Consider the following 12,826-nt stretch of genomic DNA (forward strand, 5'->3'; position numbering starts at 1 on the left):
CATAACATCTTCCATCTTCTTAATGCTCAAATCAAGGTAAAGCTAAAAGATCGTGAAGAGAATCATAAAATCATGCAATTATTTCTAATAATATTAATAATACTAATAATAATGATGCATTGTTTCACAGAAGTCGCCCCAAAGTCATCCGTTTGTTAAAATTGGCCCTCTAGAAAGAGTTCTCTTTCTTCTAGAGGGCCAATTTTAACAAACGGATGACTTAGGGGCGACTTCTGTGAAACAATGCATCATTTTTATTAGTATTATTAATATTATTAGAAATAATGGGAGGGAATTAGAAATAATTGATGGGAGGGGGAGGGGGGGGGGGGGGGGGGGGTTAATTTGGAAAATTTTGCTGATTAAGCGAGAAGTTGTCCACAATAAACGTTTCCTGAAAGTTTTGCCCTTGAATTTCAAAATATTAATAAATTATAACCATGAAAGTCAATTAAAAATTATTTTCAATGCATCCAGGCTCTTATGTTATAATTATTGGATTTTATGATAGCTTCGCAATTTTGCTTTGATTTTTAGCAATTACAAACCGAAGACCTTTTGTTTCATCTAATTCTAAAGCTGCATATTTTTTTAAGTTGTTTCACGATTTCTAATTGTATCGAAACTGCTCCTTCTATTTAAATTTGTTATGGAAAAAATCTTTTGACAACTACCTCAGACTTGCGGAGTGAAGTTTCTGCTATTTGAACGATTCGACCTCGTACACGTGGGTATAAATACGTCTTGTTAAAAACCCACTACTGTTACTTGAGCGACTTTTGGTCTCTGTTACCTCCTTTTATCTTTAAACTAATTAGGGCTGTTGAGGAAATAGTCAGCGTTCTAAACCGCCATTCTTTGGAAATAAAAGGTGCTCCATTAAGACTAATCATTTTCAGTCAACATTTTCAACTGGTTTTTACGAATAAAGAAAGTTAATTTGACAAATATTGATCCCACGATTCACATATCAAAAAATGAGATTTTTCTCATCACAAGACGAAGAGAAATATTTTGGCAAACATACGTACCTTTACCTGTAGAAAAATAGTTTGGCTTCTAAGCACAAATCTTTACTTTTTTCAAACATTTTTGAATGAACATTTTGATGCTCCAAAAAGTATCTTGAATGCTTGCTCTTCTTTTTTCAACAGGATAAGCTTGGTACAATTGTCATGCACAAAACGTTTGAAATCAGTAATTGAAAGAAAAACATTAAGCACAATTAGGATCTAATCGACAATTGCCCCTTTTGCAAAGGGGGGAGCTGTTCTTTAATACAATTTAAGTGAGCGATTTATTGGCCAATGAGAGACGACTAATATCTTTCCACCTATGTGCTTACTTTGTTAAACGGAACAGAATCAAATACGCCACGCTATTTTAATCAGCCGAATTGGAATAAAAAGTAAAAAAGGAATTCCGACTATGCGGCGATACCCGACCCACGATTTCCGCATCACATCCCACGGCGCATAAGAGGCATGGCAATTGCGCTTGAACTGATCTTCGGCTGTCTAAACTGTAGGCTAAGTAATATTGTGGCAAAGTTTTGCGCAGATGGTGGAGATGTTCTATTAGGTACCAAAGAGCGGGCAAATGCTGAAGTGATCCCAAGATTGTCTAACAACCGCTCAAAATCCAACTGCATTTTCATATTTTGCTACTGATAAAACAAGATCTTCTGAGAGTTAGAGTCGTCCGGATAATGCGTTTTTAAATTTGTTGGGTTATGGACTTTCGCAAGCGGAATAAAAAGCGTTTTTAACTAAGTAAAAGAATTAATTTCTCAAAAAATGAGAGAATAACAAAATGATATTTTACAGAAGAATTTAGAGATTTACAGGAGAGATCTGATTATTAGATCAAGCTGGTGATTTGAATTTGGGGATGAAAAAAGACTCAAAAATCAGCTGTATATATACCCATTATCAGTGTGAAAAAGTCAAGATACAAAACTTATCTTAGCACCGTGATTTATAGTGGGGGTCGCAAAGGTTACCCAATATGGTTTACTTCTGCAAATCAGTCGCAATGGGAACCATAAATGGAATGCATTTGCACCTTTCTAAGAATTCATTCACACTTCCGGAGATATCATCATCATTTAATACATGCTGGGAAGATTTTGCATCACTTAATCTAACTCTAATAATAGTTATCTAGATTCACCAATTTGAACCGAATATTGATTCTCAGCACCATTTCTTGACGATTCATTTATATAATTTCTTTGATCGAAGTCATATTGCTTGTCTTTCTAATCTGGTAAGTCAAACTTTCCTTCTAATTCTCACTAAGTTTAAGACTATAGTTTGATCGATATTCTAACACCCCCACTCAGACTTGAGCTGATTGCGTAGAGTCTGCTCCCATCAAAACTGCTCTGAATTTTTCCACTTTCGAAATGGGTAAGGACTTTGTGAAGATGTCCGCTGCGATTTTGTCTGTAGGGACCTAATGAATTGAAATAGTCCCATCCTCAGTCTTGTCACGAAGAAGTGAAACTTTGTTTCGATGTGCTTGCTCCTTTTGTGCATGACTGGGTTTTGGCAGAGTCTGATACAACTTTGGTTGTCCTCTCCAATTGCTATTGGACGTTTCTGTTGGATGCCAAAAATCCTCTAGAAGTTGTTTCAGGTAGAGTGCTTCCTAAACTGCTGCTGCCATGCCCTGATATTCTGCTTCTGATGAAGAAAGAGCAACTGTGGCCTGCTTCTTGACACCCCAGCTGAGTGCTGCGCCACGTTTGTTGAGCTTGAAGTAAAAGCCCGTTGTTGATTTTCTGTCGTTCACGTCTCCAGACCAGTCTGCATCACTTTCCCCCACTAAATCATAACTAGCCTTTTTTGTGTAAGTAAGTTTTAAACCTTTTGAACCTTGAAGATATCGCAGAAGTCGTTTTCCGCACATCCAGTGTTGATTGGTAGGTGCATTCATGTGTCTGGACAGAATATTGACTGTGAACATGATGTCTGGCCTCGTCTGCTTGGCCAGATACAGAAGTGATCCAACCAAGCTTCTGTAGATCCTCTGGTCCACTTCTTCCTCTCGGTTCTGTGCTGTCTGAAGTTTCAAATTCAGATCAGCTGGAGTTCTTGAGGATTTGCATTGATCCAATTGAAACCGCTCAAGCATTGTTTCTATGTAGAGTTCTTGTCGACTGTGACTTTGCCCTCATCTCGTCTGATTCTTAGACCCAGAAACCAGTGTAGACTCCCTCTGTCTTCCATGTGAAAGGTTGCTTCTAGTGCCTTCTTGACATCAGAGACCACTGTCATACTTCTTGATGCTACTATGATGTCGTCAACCCAGACCAAGATGAAGGTGTGGTCCTCTGCTTCTGATCTTGCGAACAAGCAGTGATCGTTCCTGCTTCTGGTGAACCCCTGTCTCAGTAGGAAGTTTGCCAGCTCTTTGTACCAGCTGTTAGCAGCGTGTTTCAAACCATAAATTGATTTGTTTAGTCGACATACTAACTTCTCCCCATCTGATCCGTGTTTTACAAACTCCTTTGGCTGTTCCAGATACACTTCTTCCTCGATTGGTGAGTGCAGGAAAGCAGTCTTGACATCAAATTGGTGCATCACATGGCCCTGCTTCGCTGATAGCTGAAGTAGAATCCTGAATGTCTCTGGCTTACAGGTAGGCGCAAAAGTCTCAAAGTAGTCCAGTCTTTCCACTTGTTTGAAGCCTTTCGCCACATAGCGCGCTTTGTATTTGTCCACTTGACCACTGGGCCCAATTTCACTTTGTAGACCCATTTGCACGGTATGACGTCCCTGTCAGTGGGTGGTCTCACTAGGTTCCAAGTCTCGTTGTCTTGGAGTGCCTTGACCTCATCCTTCATTGCCCGGTGCCACTGGTCCCAATCGTCACCTTGCTTGGCTTCGTAGACTGTTTTGGGTTCCACATAGTCGCCCTCAGTCACAGCAAGATGGGTCCTGACTTCTCCAAAAAATTGCGGAACATTCCTTGCTCGTGTCCCTCGTCTGGGCTCTGCTCTGTCCGCGTGTTGCAGTGCATCTTCATTGAAGCCAACTGTCTCTAACTGTGAGAAGTCTTCTGTGTCACTGTCTTCCAGTGACTCTAAGTCTCTGTAACTCCCTCTTGTTGCAGTAGATCCTTCATCTAGTGCTGTTTCTCCAACATCCGAGGCCTCTTGTCTCAGTGTTGTTTCTTGAGTATTCACGCTCCCTGCGTCATGCCACTCCTCCTTTATTGCAGTAGATGTGTCCTGTCGTTCTCTGTTGTCATCATCTTGATGACCATCATCTGGGTGCCAGATTCCCAGTTCCGACCCATCATCTAGTAGGTCAGCCGTTTCTTTGTTGTCAGGGATTGAGCCCATTTCAGACTCCTTGATGGTCACATCTCGAACTGCCATGGCCTTGCGTGTGTTGGGTATGTACACCAGGTATCCATTTTCTCCTTCAGTGTAACCCACAAACTTTCCTTCCAGTGCCCTGGGTTCAAGTTTGCTGACGTCTCTGTCCCTCTTCCTCATGAGGACTGTGCAACCAAAAATAGATAATTTACTAATTGGAAGCTTAGGTTTTATACCTCTCATCAGCTCTGCTGGGCATTTCTCTTCTCCTCGTCTCACAACCAAGTTTCTGATCCTTGCTGCGTGAAGAACTGATGCTCCCCGCATCATCTTGGGAAGTCCTGAGTCAATGAGCAAACATCTTGCCATCTCCAGCAGTGTCCTGTTGCACCTCTCAGCGAACCCATTCTGTTGTGGCGTCTCTGGTATGGTCTTTTACTGTAGAATGCCTGCATCTAAGCAGTACGTCTTGAACTTCTCTGAGAGAAACTCCTTCGCATTGTCTTGCCTCAGCTTCTTAGGCGTCCCCACACTGAGAACAAATTTCTTCAGGCTGGCCAGTGCTTCACTCTTTGCCTTAAGCAAGTCCACAAACACAAACTTCGTGTACTGAACTGCAAACACTATGCAGAACCGGAACCCTGACAGTGACTCTACTCTGAAAGGTCCCATCACGTCTGTGAACACCCTCTCCAGCTTCTCTTCTGCTTGGGTCTCTGCCACTCTTGGTACTGGAATCTTTGTGATCTTGGCCAATGCACACACCTTGCATACATCATCGAGTTCCCCCACTGTCTCTGGTGCATTCCTGACCACATCCGCTTGATTCAAATGACCCTATCGTCTGTGCCACTTCCTTGCACTTTCAAGTTTCACGCTGTTGGAACTCATCTTGAATTCTAGAACGCTGCAGGGTAAGTAAAACAAATTGTTTTCTTGTGTTAGTTTTACCCGAGTTCCCTTCTGGAGTTTCATGCAGCTGTTTCCTCTCTCGAAAGTGAAGCTATGTCCCCACTCCGTGGATCTTGAGACTGATAGGAGGTTTGAAGAATAGTCCGGCACACACAGAACATTTTTGAGTTCGCATTGGAATTCCCCTTTGTTTGAGTGTATGCTGATCCTCACACAGCCTCTGCCCACCACTCTGGAAGCCTCTCCGTTGGGATTTCTGACCACTGATTGAATGGGCACAAAGTCCAGGAACGCATCGATGTTCGTCATTATGTGATCTGTACAACCACTGTCCACTAGCATGCCTGCTGTCTTCCACTGGGTAAGAGCTGCCCAGCATTCCTCGTCTGGTGTAGCCAATGTTGGACCCATTGCCACTGATTCATGTTTGCCTCCATCTCTTTGTCTCTTGCATGCCCTGTCTAGGTGACCCTTCTCACCACACTTGCTGCATTGTGCTGTCTCCTTCCTCCTGCAGTCCTTGGCAAAGTGTCTAGGGATCCCACACACAAAGCAGTTTCCTTTCTTGGGTCCCTTCTTGAAGTCACGCTTCACTGCCAGTGCCACTGAACCACTTTGTCCCTTGTGTCTCTGCACCGTGCTCTCATGAAAGTTCTGCAGCCTTTTCCTCAACTCTGTGAAGTTCGTTGCCGGGTTGAAGCTTTCCTGTATAACAAAACTTTCATACCTCATTGGCAGACCACTGAGGACCAAGGCGTTGAATAGGGTCTCTGAGACTGCTTCCCCTGCTTCTTGTAGCCTTGTGAGCAACTCCTGTCCTCTGATGAAGAAGCTGTCCAAATCCTCAGAATCCTCAAGCTGTGCCACTAAAGTCACCACTGTCGGCGTCTCCACACTCTGAAATCTCTCTTGCAAAAGCTTCCAAGCCTTTGCTCCATCTCCAATGCCGTCATTTCCCACACAGTCATGTCTCATCAGCATGAGGGTTGTTGCATCTAGAGTCAGTGCCAAATGGCACCACACATTGTTCCGTTTCTCCTTGATGTCTTCAACTTCCTTCTCATATGCATCCTTCAGCACCTTGTGGTTCTTCTTCTCATCATTGGTTGCCCCATTGGCCAGTGGCGCAGGCTCATTGGGTTGCTCCTCTGTCCCCAGTAGTGATTTGTAGAGTCCCTTCGTCTGCATCATCGCCACAAATCTTGTGCTCCAGATTGGAAAGTCCTAGTCCTGTGCCTTTCCTGTGTAGGTCAGCAGCTTCACTGTCTGTTGATCCCTTGAAGTTTGAGCAGGCAAAACAGTTGTGAAAAGAAAAGGTACTAAGCAGAAAAGGATTATGACTGTCAACAACAAATTAGTTTTTTTTGGAAATTAATTTTATGACTTAGAAAATTGCTGGGTCATAACCTGTTGGTTTATAACCTGTTGGTTTTTAACTAAGTAAAAGAATTAATTTCTCAAAAAATGAGAGAATAACAAAATGATATTTTACAGAAGAATTTAGAGATTTACAGGAGAGATCTGATTATTAGATCAAGCTGGTGATTTGAATTTGGGGATGAAAAAAGACTCAAAAATCAGCTGTATATATACCCATTATCAGTGTGAAAAAGTCAAGATACAAAACTTATCTTAGCACCGTGATTTATAGTGGGGGTCGCAAAGGTTACCCAATATGGTTTGCTTCTGCAAATCAGTCGCAATGGGAACCGTAAATGGAATGCATTTGCACCTTTCTAAGAATTCATTCACACTTCCGGAGATATCATCATCATTTAATACATGCTGGGAAGATTTTACATCACTTAATCTAACTCTAATAATAGTTATCTAGATTCACCAATTTGAACCGAATATTGATTCTCAGCACCATTTCTTGACGATTCATTTATATAAATTCTTTGATCGAAGTCATATTGCTTGTCTTTCTAATCTGGTAAGTCAAACTTTCTTTCTAATTCTCACTAAGTTTAAGACTATAGTTTGATCGATATTCTAACAAAATTTATTTTCATACTGTTCATCAGTCTTATCGAAAGGTTAGTGTAATAATGGTAGATTGTCAAATGAACTCAATAGTTATCTATTCCGTTTTGATGAGATAGCAATTTCTGCTGCTCAAAATATTCAAATGTCTCCTCTGTAAAATAACGGGTTTTTGCATGGAACTTGGTAAAACTTTAAAAACTGAAATTTTAGGTCTGATATCTTGTTTTCTTATATCTAATATTCACTGGGTCGACTAACTGAACATGGACATTGCTGCACGTTATTAAAAGCTTTAAAAAGTTTGGTCAATTCGCAGTTGTAAAAAACATTGACTCAAACATTCACTCAAGCTAGTTTTTTAATGTAGTTTATATATAGTATATATTTGATTGGTAGCGCTGCTGAATTTTTCCATGAATAATTGATGAATAGTGCTGCTCGTAATGATGTCAAAATTACATAAAACATTCTAGATTTGCTGATTTTATTTTAAAAATTGATTTGAGTTCGAAAACTGATTTTTAAATTGATTTTTTGCGTAGTAGTACGGTGACTATAACAAGTAGTAGCTAACCGAATGTGTTAACAAGTCGTCAGCCATTAATTTAAGATCGATTATGGTTCCTTTGGTAATACTTTACGCACGCTATTTATTCACTCTTAATAACTTACAGGCAATGTTACCTGAAAGGTGCATTTAGTACTATAATGATTGTTCATTTCTTTTTCGTTCAGGATAAATTACATAAAACAATTTTTCAGTTTTAAAAAGTTGAAACATCTGCGTTCCTCCACGGGCATAATTTCTTCAAGATTTTGCTCACGGAAAAATTAAAAAGATGGTGCAAATTTTTTGTGCGGGTAAATTTTACCTTCACACTGGGAAAGTACTTTTACCTATACATTTTTAGTCTTGTTACAAATTAGTTCAACCTCGGTTATTTTTACTTCATAAATTTGTCTCCAACAATATCGGTTTAGTCCAAAATGGCTTAATTATGTCTGCCCCATATTTCATACTGTTCTTGTGAAAAGCCATGTTCTCGTCTGTTGACCATTGAAGCTTTTTGGGTATATTTTTGTCACATAGCACGCGGATACCGAAATTGCATCCAAGATAAGTCTCGGGTTTTGTTCAACCCCTAGTCGAGAACAAAAGTTAATCTTGCAAGATCTTGCAAGAATCTTGCAAAAAAAATTAATCTTGCAAGATCTTGCAAGACGGAGTTAATCTTGCAAGATCTTGCAAGAAAAAGTTAATCTTGCAAGAATCCTGCAAGAATCTTGCAAGATTAACTTTGTTTTGCCTTAAAAAAGTTCCCGGTTTCAAATTCCGAAAAGAAAAAATAAATTCAACTGAAAGAGAACACAGCGTTGGTACGCTTTTGAATCAGAAACCGCGATTATTTTTTACTTGTGTTTTGATGAATTACGATGAAGTTTTGGCATATCCAGAGTTTTTTTGGGCTACTGATTGCAAAATTCTGACAGTGTTTGTTTTATTGTCAGTTTTGATTTATTATATTGCTTTTTGCGAGAAATAAACGACTTGATAATTTTCTTCTTTTCAAAGAAAAATGACTTTTGTTGCTCTTTTCAGCAAACTTCATAACAATTACCTATCAGAAAAAACGTCCTTATAGTTGTATAATGAAATGCCTGGTCGCCAAAGGATTGTTAGTGATAATTTGCAATGGTTTCTAAGTGTTTAGAGAAAGGTTCAATGAGTTTAGTTAGAAAAAAAAGGTGTTTTCGTTATATACAGGTTTTACATAATTTTCTTGATTATGATACATTTTTGGCACATCCATTACGTTCGGTGATACTAAAAGCAATTTACGACACCCGAAGACGACACCCGAGGGTGACGATACGACACCCGTAGAACGATCAAGAAAAGAGAAATTTTAAGAAAAAGAAAAAAAATCAAAAAAGGAATTGGCGCGAAGGACTTTCTTTCATGTGATAGATTGATAATTCGATGTCTTTGTTTCTTTTTGTGATGCTTTTTTATTTTTTTTAGATTCAATTGTTGACGTTTTGAAAAAGTTTTGTTGCTAAGATAGGACTTAGGATAAGGACCTAGGACGGCTCTTTCGGCTATTTTTGAGCGCTTTTTTTATGTTTTTTAATGTTTTTTGAGCCAATTTTTTTCTTCCAAAAAAAAGTTAATCTTGCAAGTTCTTGCAAGAATCTTGCAAGAAAAAATTAATTCTTGCAAGATTCTTGCAAGATCTTGCAAGAAGAAGTTAATCTTGCAAGATCTTGCAAGAATCTTGCAAAAATCTTGCAAGACGTAACATCGTCTTGCAAGAATCTTGCAAGAATCTTGCAAGATCTTGCAAGATTAACTTTTTTTCCGACTCGGGCGTGCTCCTATCGCTTAGTGAAATCTTATCCTCACACCGATAGCTCCTTAGAGGCATATCAATCTTGTAGTGATAATCTAATACTTTGCAGCTCGGATATAGCCTATATTGAATCTGCACTTTCTAAATTAATTTTTGGCTCACTAAAAACGTTCCTTAAATTCTTACTGGTTATTGGTTTTGTGGCTCGAATAATTTTAAAATTTTTTGTAAATTTAAGAAGACTAATTTTACTCCGAACTTAGTCTCTTGAAATGAATGATTCCATAGCGAGTAGCTAATATAAATCTGGAACAATTGAAAATAAGTTCAGTCAGAGTAAAAATTTGTTCTTTGCAAAACTATTTCATGTATCTGATATATTTTGCATATAGAGTTCATACATAATTCGTGCGATCTAAAGTGAACAAATGGCATTGAAGTATTCAAATATTTGCTTTCGATCGATTGCTTTGTTATAGACTGGCGCCTTTATAGTTCCACTGTATAGTTTCACAGACACATTTTAATTTAAATTTTCCCAACATTTTTCCCACTTCTGCATGGTCTAAAAATTATTAAAATTCCCAATAATTCGCCTTTTAATAGTGCCATTTTAATTTCGGTAAAAGCTTACACAGTGTAATACTAAGTGCGAAATAATATTTTCTCGGTGGAACTCAAATTTGTTTGCATTAGGGATATTTTTCACTTTGTTGTTTGTGTGCCAGCCGCGCCAAATTTATCCACACAACTGCGTAAACAATCCACATTTAAACGTGGGATTAAAACTGACATACTTCAAAATGTATGAAAATGTATTTGAAAGTCAACAAATGAATTCGTTGTTCAAATTTCTCTGCAATAAACTTCTAAAGCTTTTTTTAAAAATTTGTTATGACGTTGAAAAAATTTCAAACAGATGTTCCTGAGACTATCAGTATCAGGCCAAAGTGCGAAAAACTATGATGAACAAAAGTTAAAGTAATTTTGAAGCCCGAGACCAAAAGAAGATATCATTAGATCAAAAGTTAATATTGGTCTATGAACCGACAATCCAAGGACACAAGGCACCCATAAAAAATAGACAAAGAAAATTTCCTGTTTTTGGGCAGCGCCCATCCTGTTATCTTCAGCATAAAAGATATAATATGACGTGATCTGCTCTAAATCTGATCAGAGATAATTGGTTACCTATACCAACAATAAGCATCGTGAAACAAACACAGGCATTGGGGATTTTGAAGTTTTTTTGTTTAAAGACTGGTTAGTTGACAGCAGGGATTTACAATTGGAGACAGTTAAGTGGGAGACCATTGGGATCAATGTTTGCTGTTTTGTTCTCCGTGTACATAAATGACCTAAATGAATAACTGATTAACAAAATTTTCTTACAAGCCGCTGATACAAAAACATTAGGACAAAAATCAGAACATGAATAACTTCAGTTTGAAATAAATAGAGCTGTTGGATGTCTGGTTCACAAAAAATAAATTTAAATTTAAACAGAATCAGCTATCTCAAGTTTTCATTAACAAATACATAAGTATAATACATATCAGTTTTTTGCAAAACATATTGCTACTAAAAAACAAACAAAAGACAACGGATTAAATTTTGTGAACAACCTGACTTGGAATTGTCATCTCGATATCGCCAAAAAGAGTGAATTTCAGAAAATGAATCATCTAAAAGGAGCAATACCCCGCATCATAAAATAAACTGTGATTAACATTGGCGAAAACTTGTATATTCTCTGCCGTGTTTTATGGTCAAATGTCAGAAACCCAGGACCTCAGCATCTTCAACGCTTGGGAAGACCACAAAGGTTATGTTTAATTTCGAAAAATTGCCGTTCAGGTTTGGGTGACAGAGAATACGTTGACTACCTTATTCGGAATGCCTCATGCTGTTCAATTATTCTCCAAATTTTAACGACTAACAAGATTCAGTTAGGTTTAATTTATGTGAATGCCTCAGACCACTGGTCAGTAAATTCTGGTTGCTTAAAGACCAGATCCAGCGAAAAGTTTTTCATTAAAACCAAACAAACTTTTTGGAACAGCCCGATTCAAAAATATTTTGTCTCAGTTAAACAGTCTTCCTAAATTTTTACCATACAAAGAAGCATATCAGTTTCGAAAAGAAGTGGAAAACTTTTTGAAGAGGAAGCAATGAAAAGATTTAAATACAAAAACTACCATGCAGGTAAAAAGTTTTCGATTAATGTTTTAACTGAAACGTGAATTTCTCCTAATCTGGGAACTGCTACGTTGATTATAACTGAATTAGATTCAATTCATTTTTAATATATTATTAAAAAATGAATCTCTTAAGAAACTATTAAGAAATGAATCTCATGACTTTTTAGTTCATTCATCTCCTAAAATATGGACAAATTAGAGACCAGCTTCTAGGAAAATTGAGTTGAATTAGATTTTATATAGATTGTTACAAGGCAATGTTGTAGTTTTTCATAATGTATCGAGTGATTTTTTGGATTAAATAAGTTAAGAAATTGATCTCTTAGATGATCAAATAGGGTGTGGTTTTTCTCAAATTTCCTTAACTTTTCCTGAAGGACTTCTGCAATGTGTGACGTGAAATCTTTACACAATTAATGCATAAGCACATGATAGCAACGTCAATTTATCTACAGTCCAGAATTATGCAAAAATTTGTAACACCCGACTTTATTTATTCCGTCTGATCTTTAATGTTAATTGGATCAGGCATTTCCTTATGGCCGGGATTATCTTTTCCAGCATAAATCATCTGAGATATCATTTGAAAGCTAGTAGGAATCTTGAGTGAAATTAAGTAGTTTGTTGCAGCTCTTTTTATTCTTTTAACATTCTTCCATATCAAAACTTGGAAACTTATAATATCGCAAGTGCATTTATTTAATGTTGTCTGATCATTTAACTTGATCCATATCTTATCATTCAATTAGCTCTGATGCTGTGCAATGAGCGTGCAGATTCATTGATTGTTTTTATCTGTCTCTTGAAACTAAATTGACATACAGAATTAAATGCATAGCTGTCAGTACTTTTTATCTAGTTTGTAAGGGCAGAAAAAATAAATGGTAAGGAAAGATTTTGATAGATTACTAAAATTATTAATTAATTCGTGCTTTGGTTTAATCAATTTTTGGTTTTAGAATATCAACTGCTAATTTTTTTGACATTGCAGATTACAAAATTATAGGCTTGTAGCTGATTGCGTCTAACGTGTTTCCTGGTATAGA

The 12,826-nt window shown here is 37.7% G+C and overlaps 1 protein-coding gene across 3 annotated transcripts in view; it reads left to right on the forward strand.

The window, feature by feature from the left end:
- The window catches only part of LOC142353516 (glycine receptor subunit alpha-2-like), a 103,752-nt gene that overhangs the window by 36,460 nt on the left and 54,466 nt on the right, over positions 1–12,826 (forward strand). The window lies entirely within an intron of this gene.

The sequence above is a fragment of the Convolutriloba macropyga genome, chromosome 14 (genome assembly GCF_964194025.1).
Source record: "Convolutriloba macropyga chromosome 14, txConMacr16.3, whole genome shotgun sequence".
Taxonomy (NCBI): domain Eukaryota; kingdom Metazoa; phylum Xenacoelomorpha; order Acoela; family Convolutidae; genus Convolutriloba; species Convolutriloba macropyga.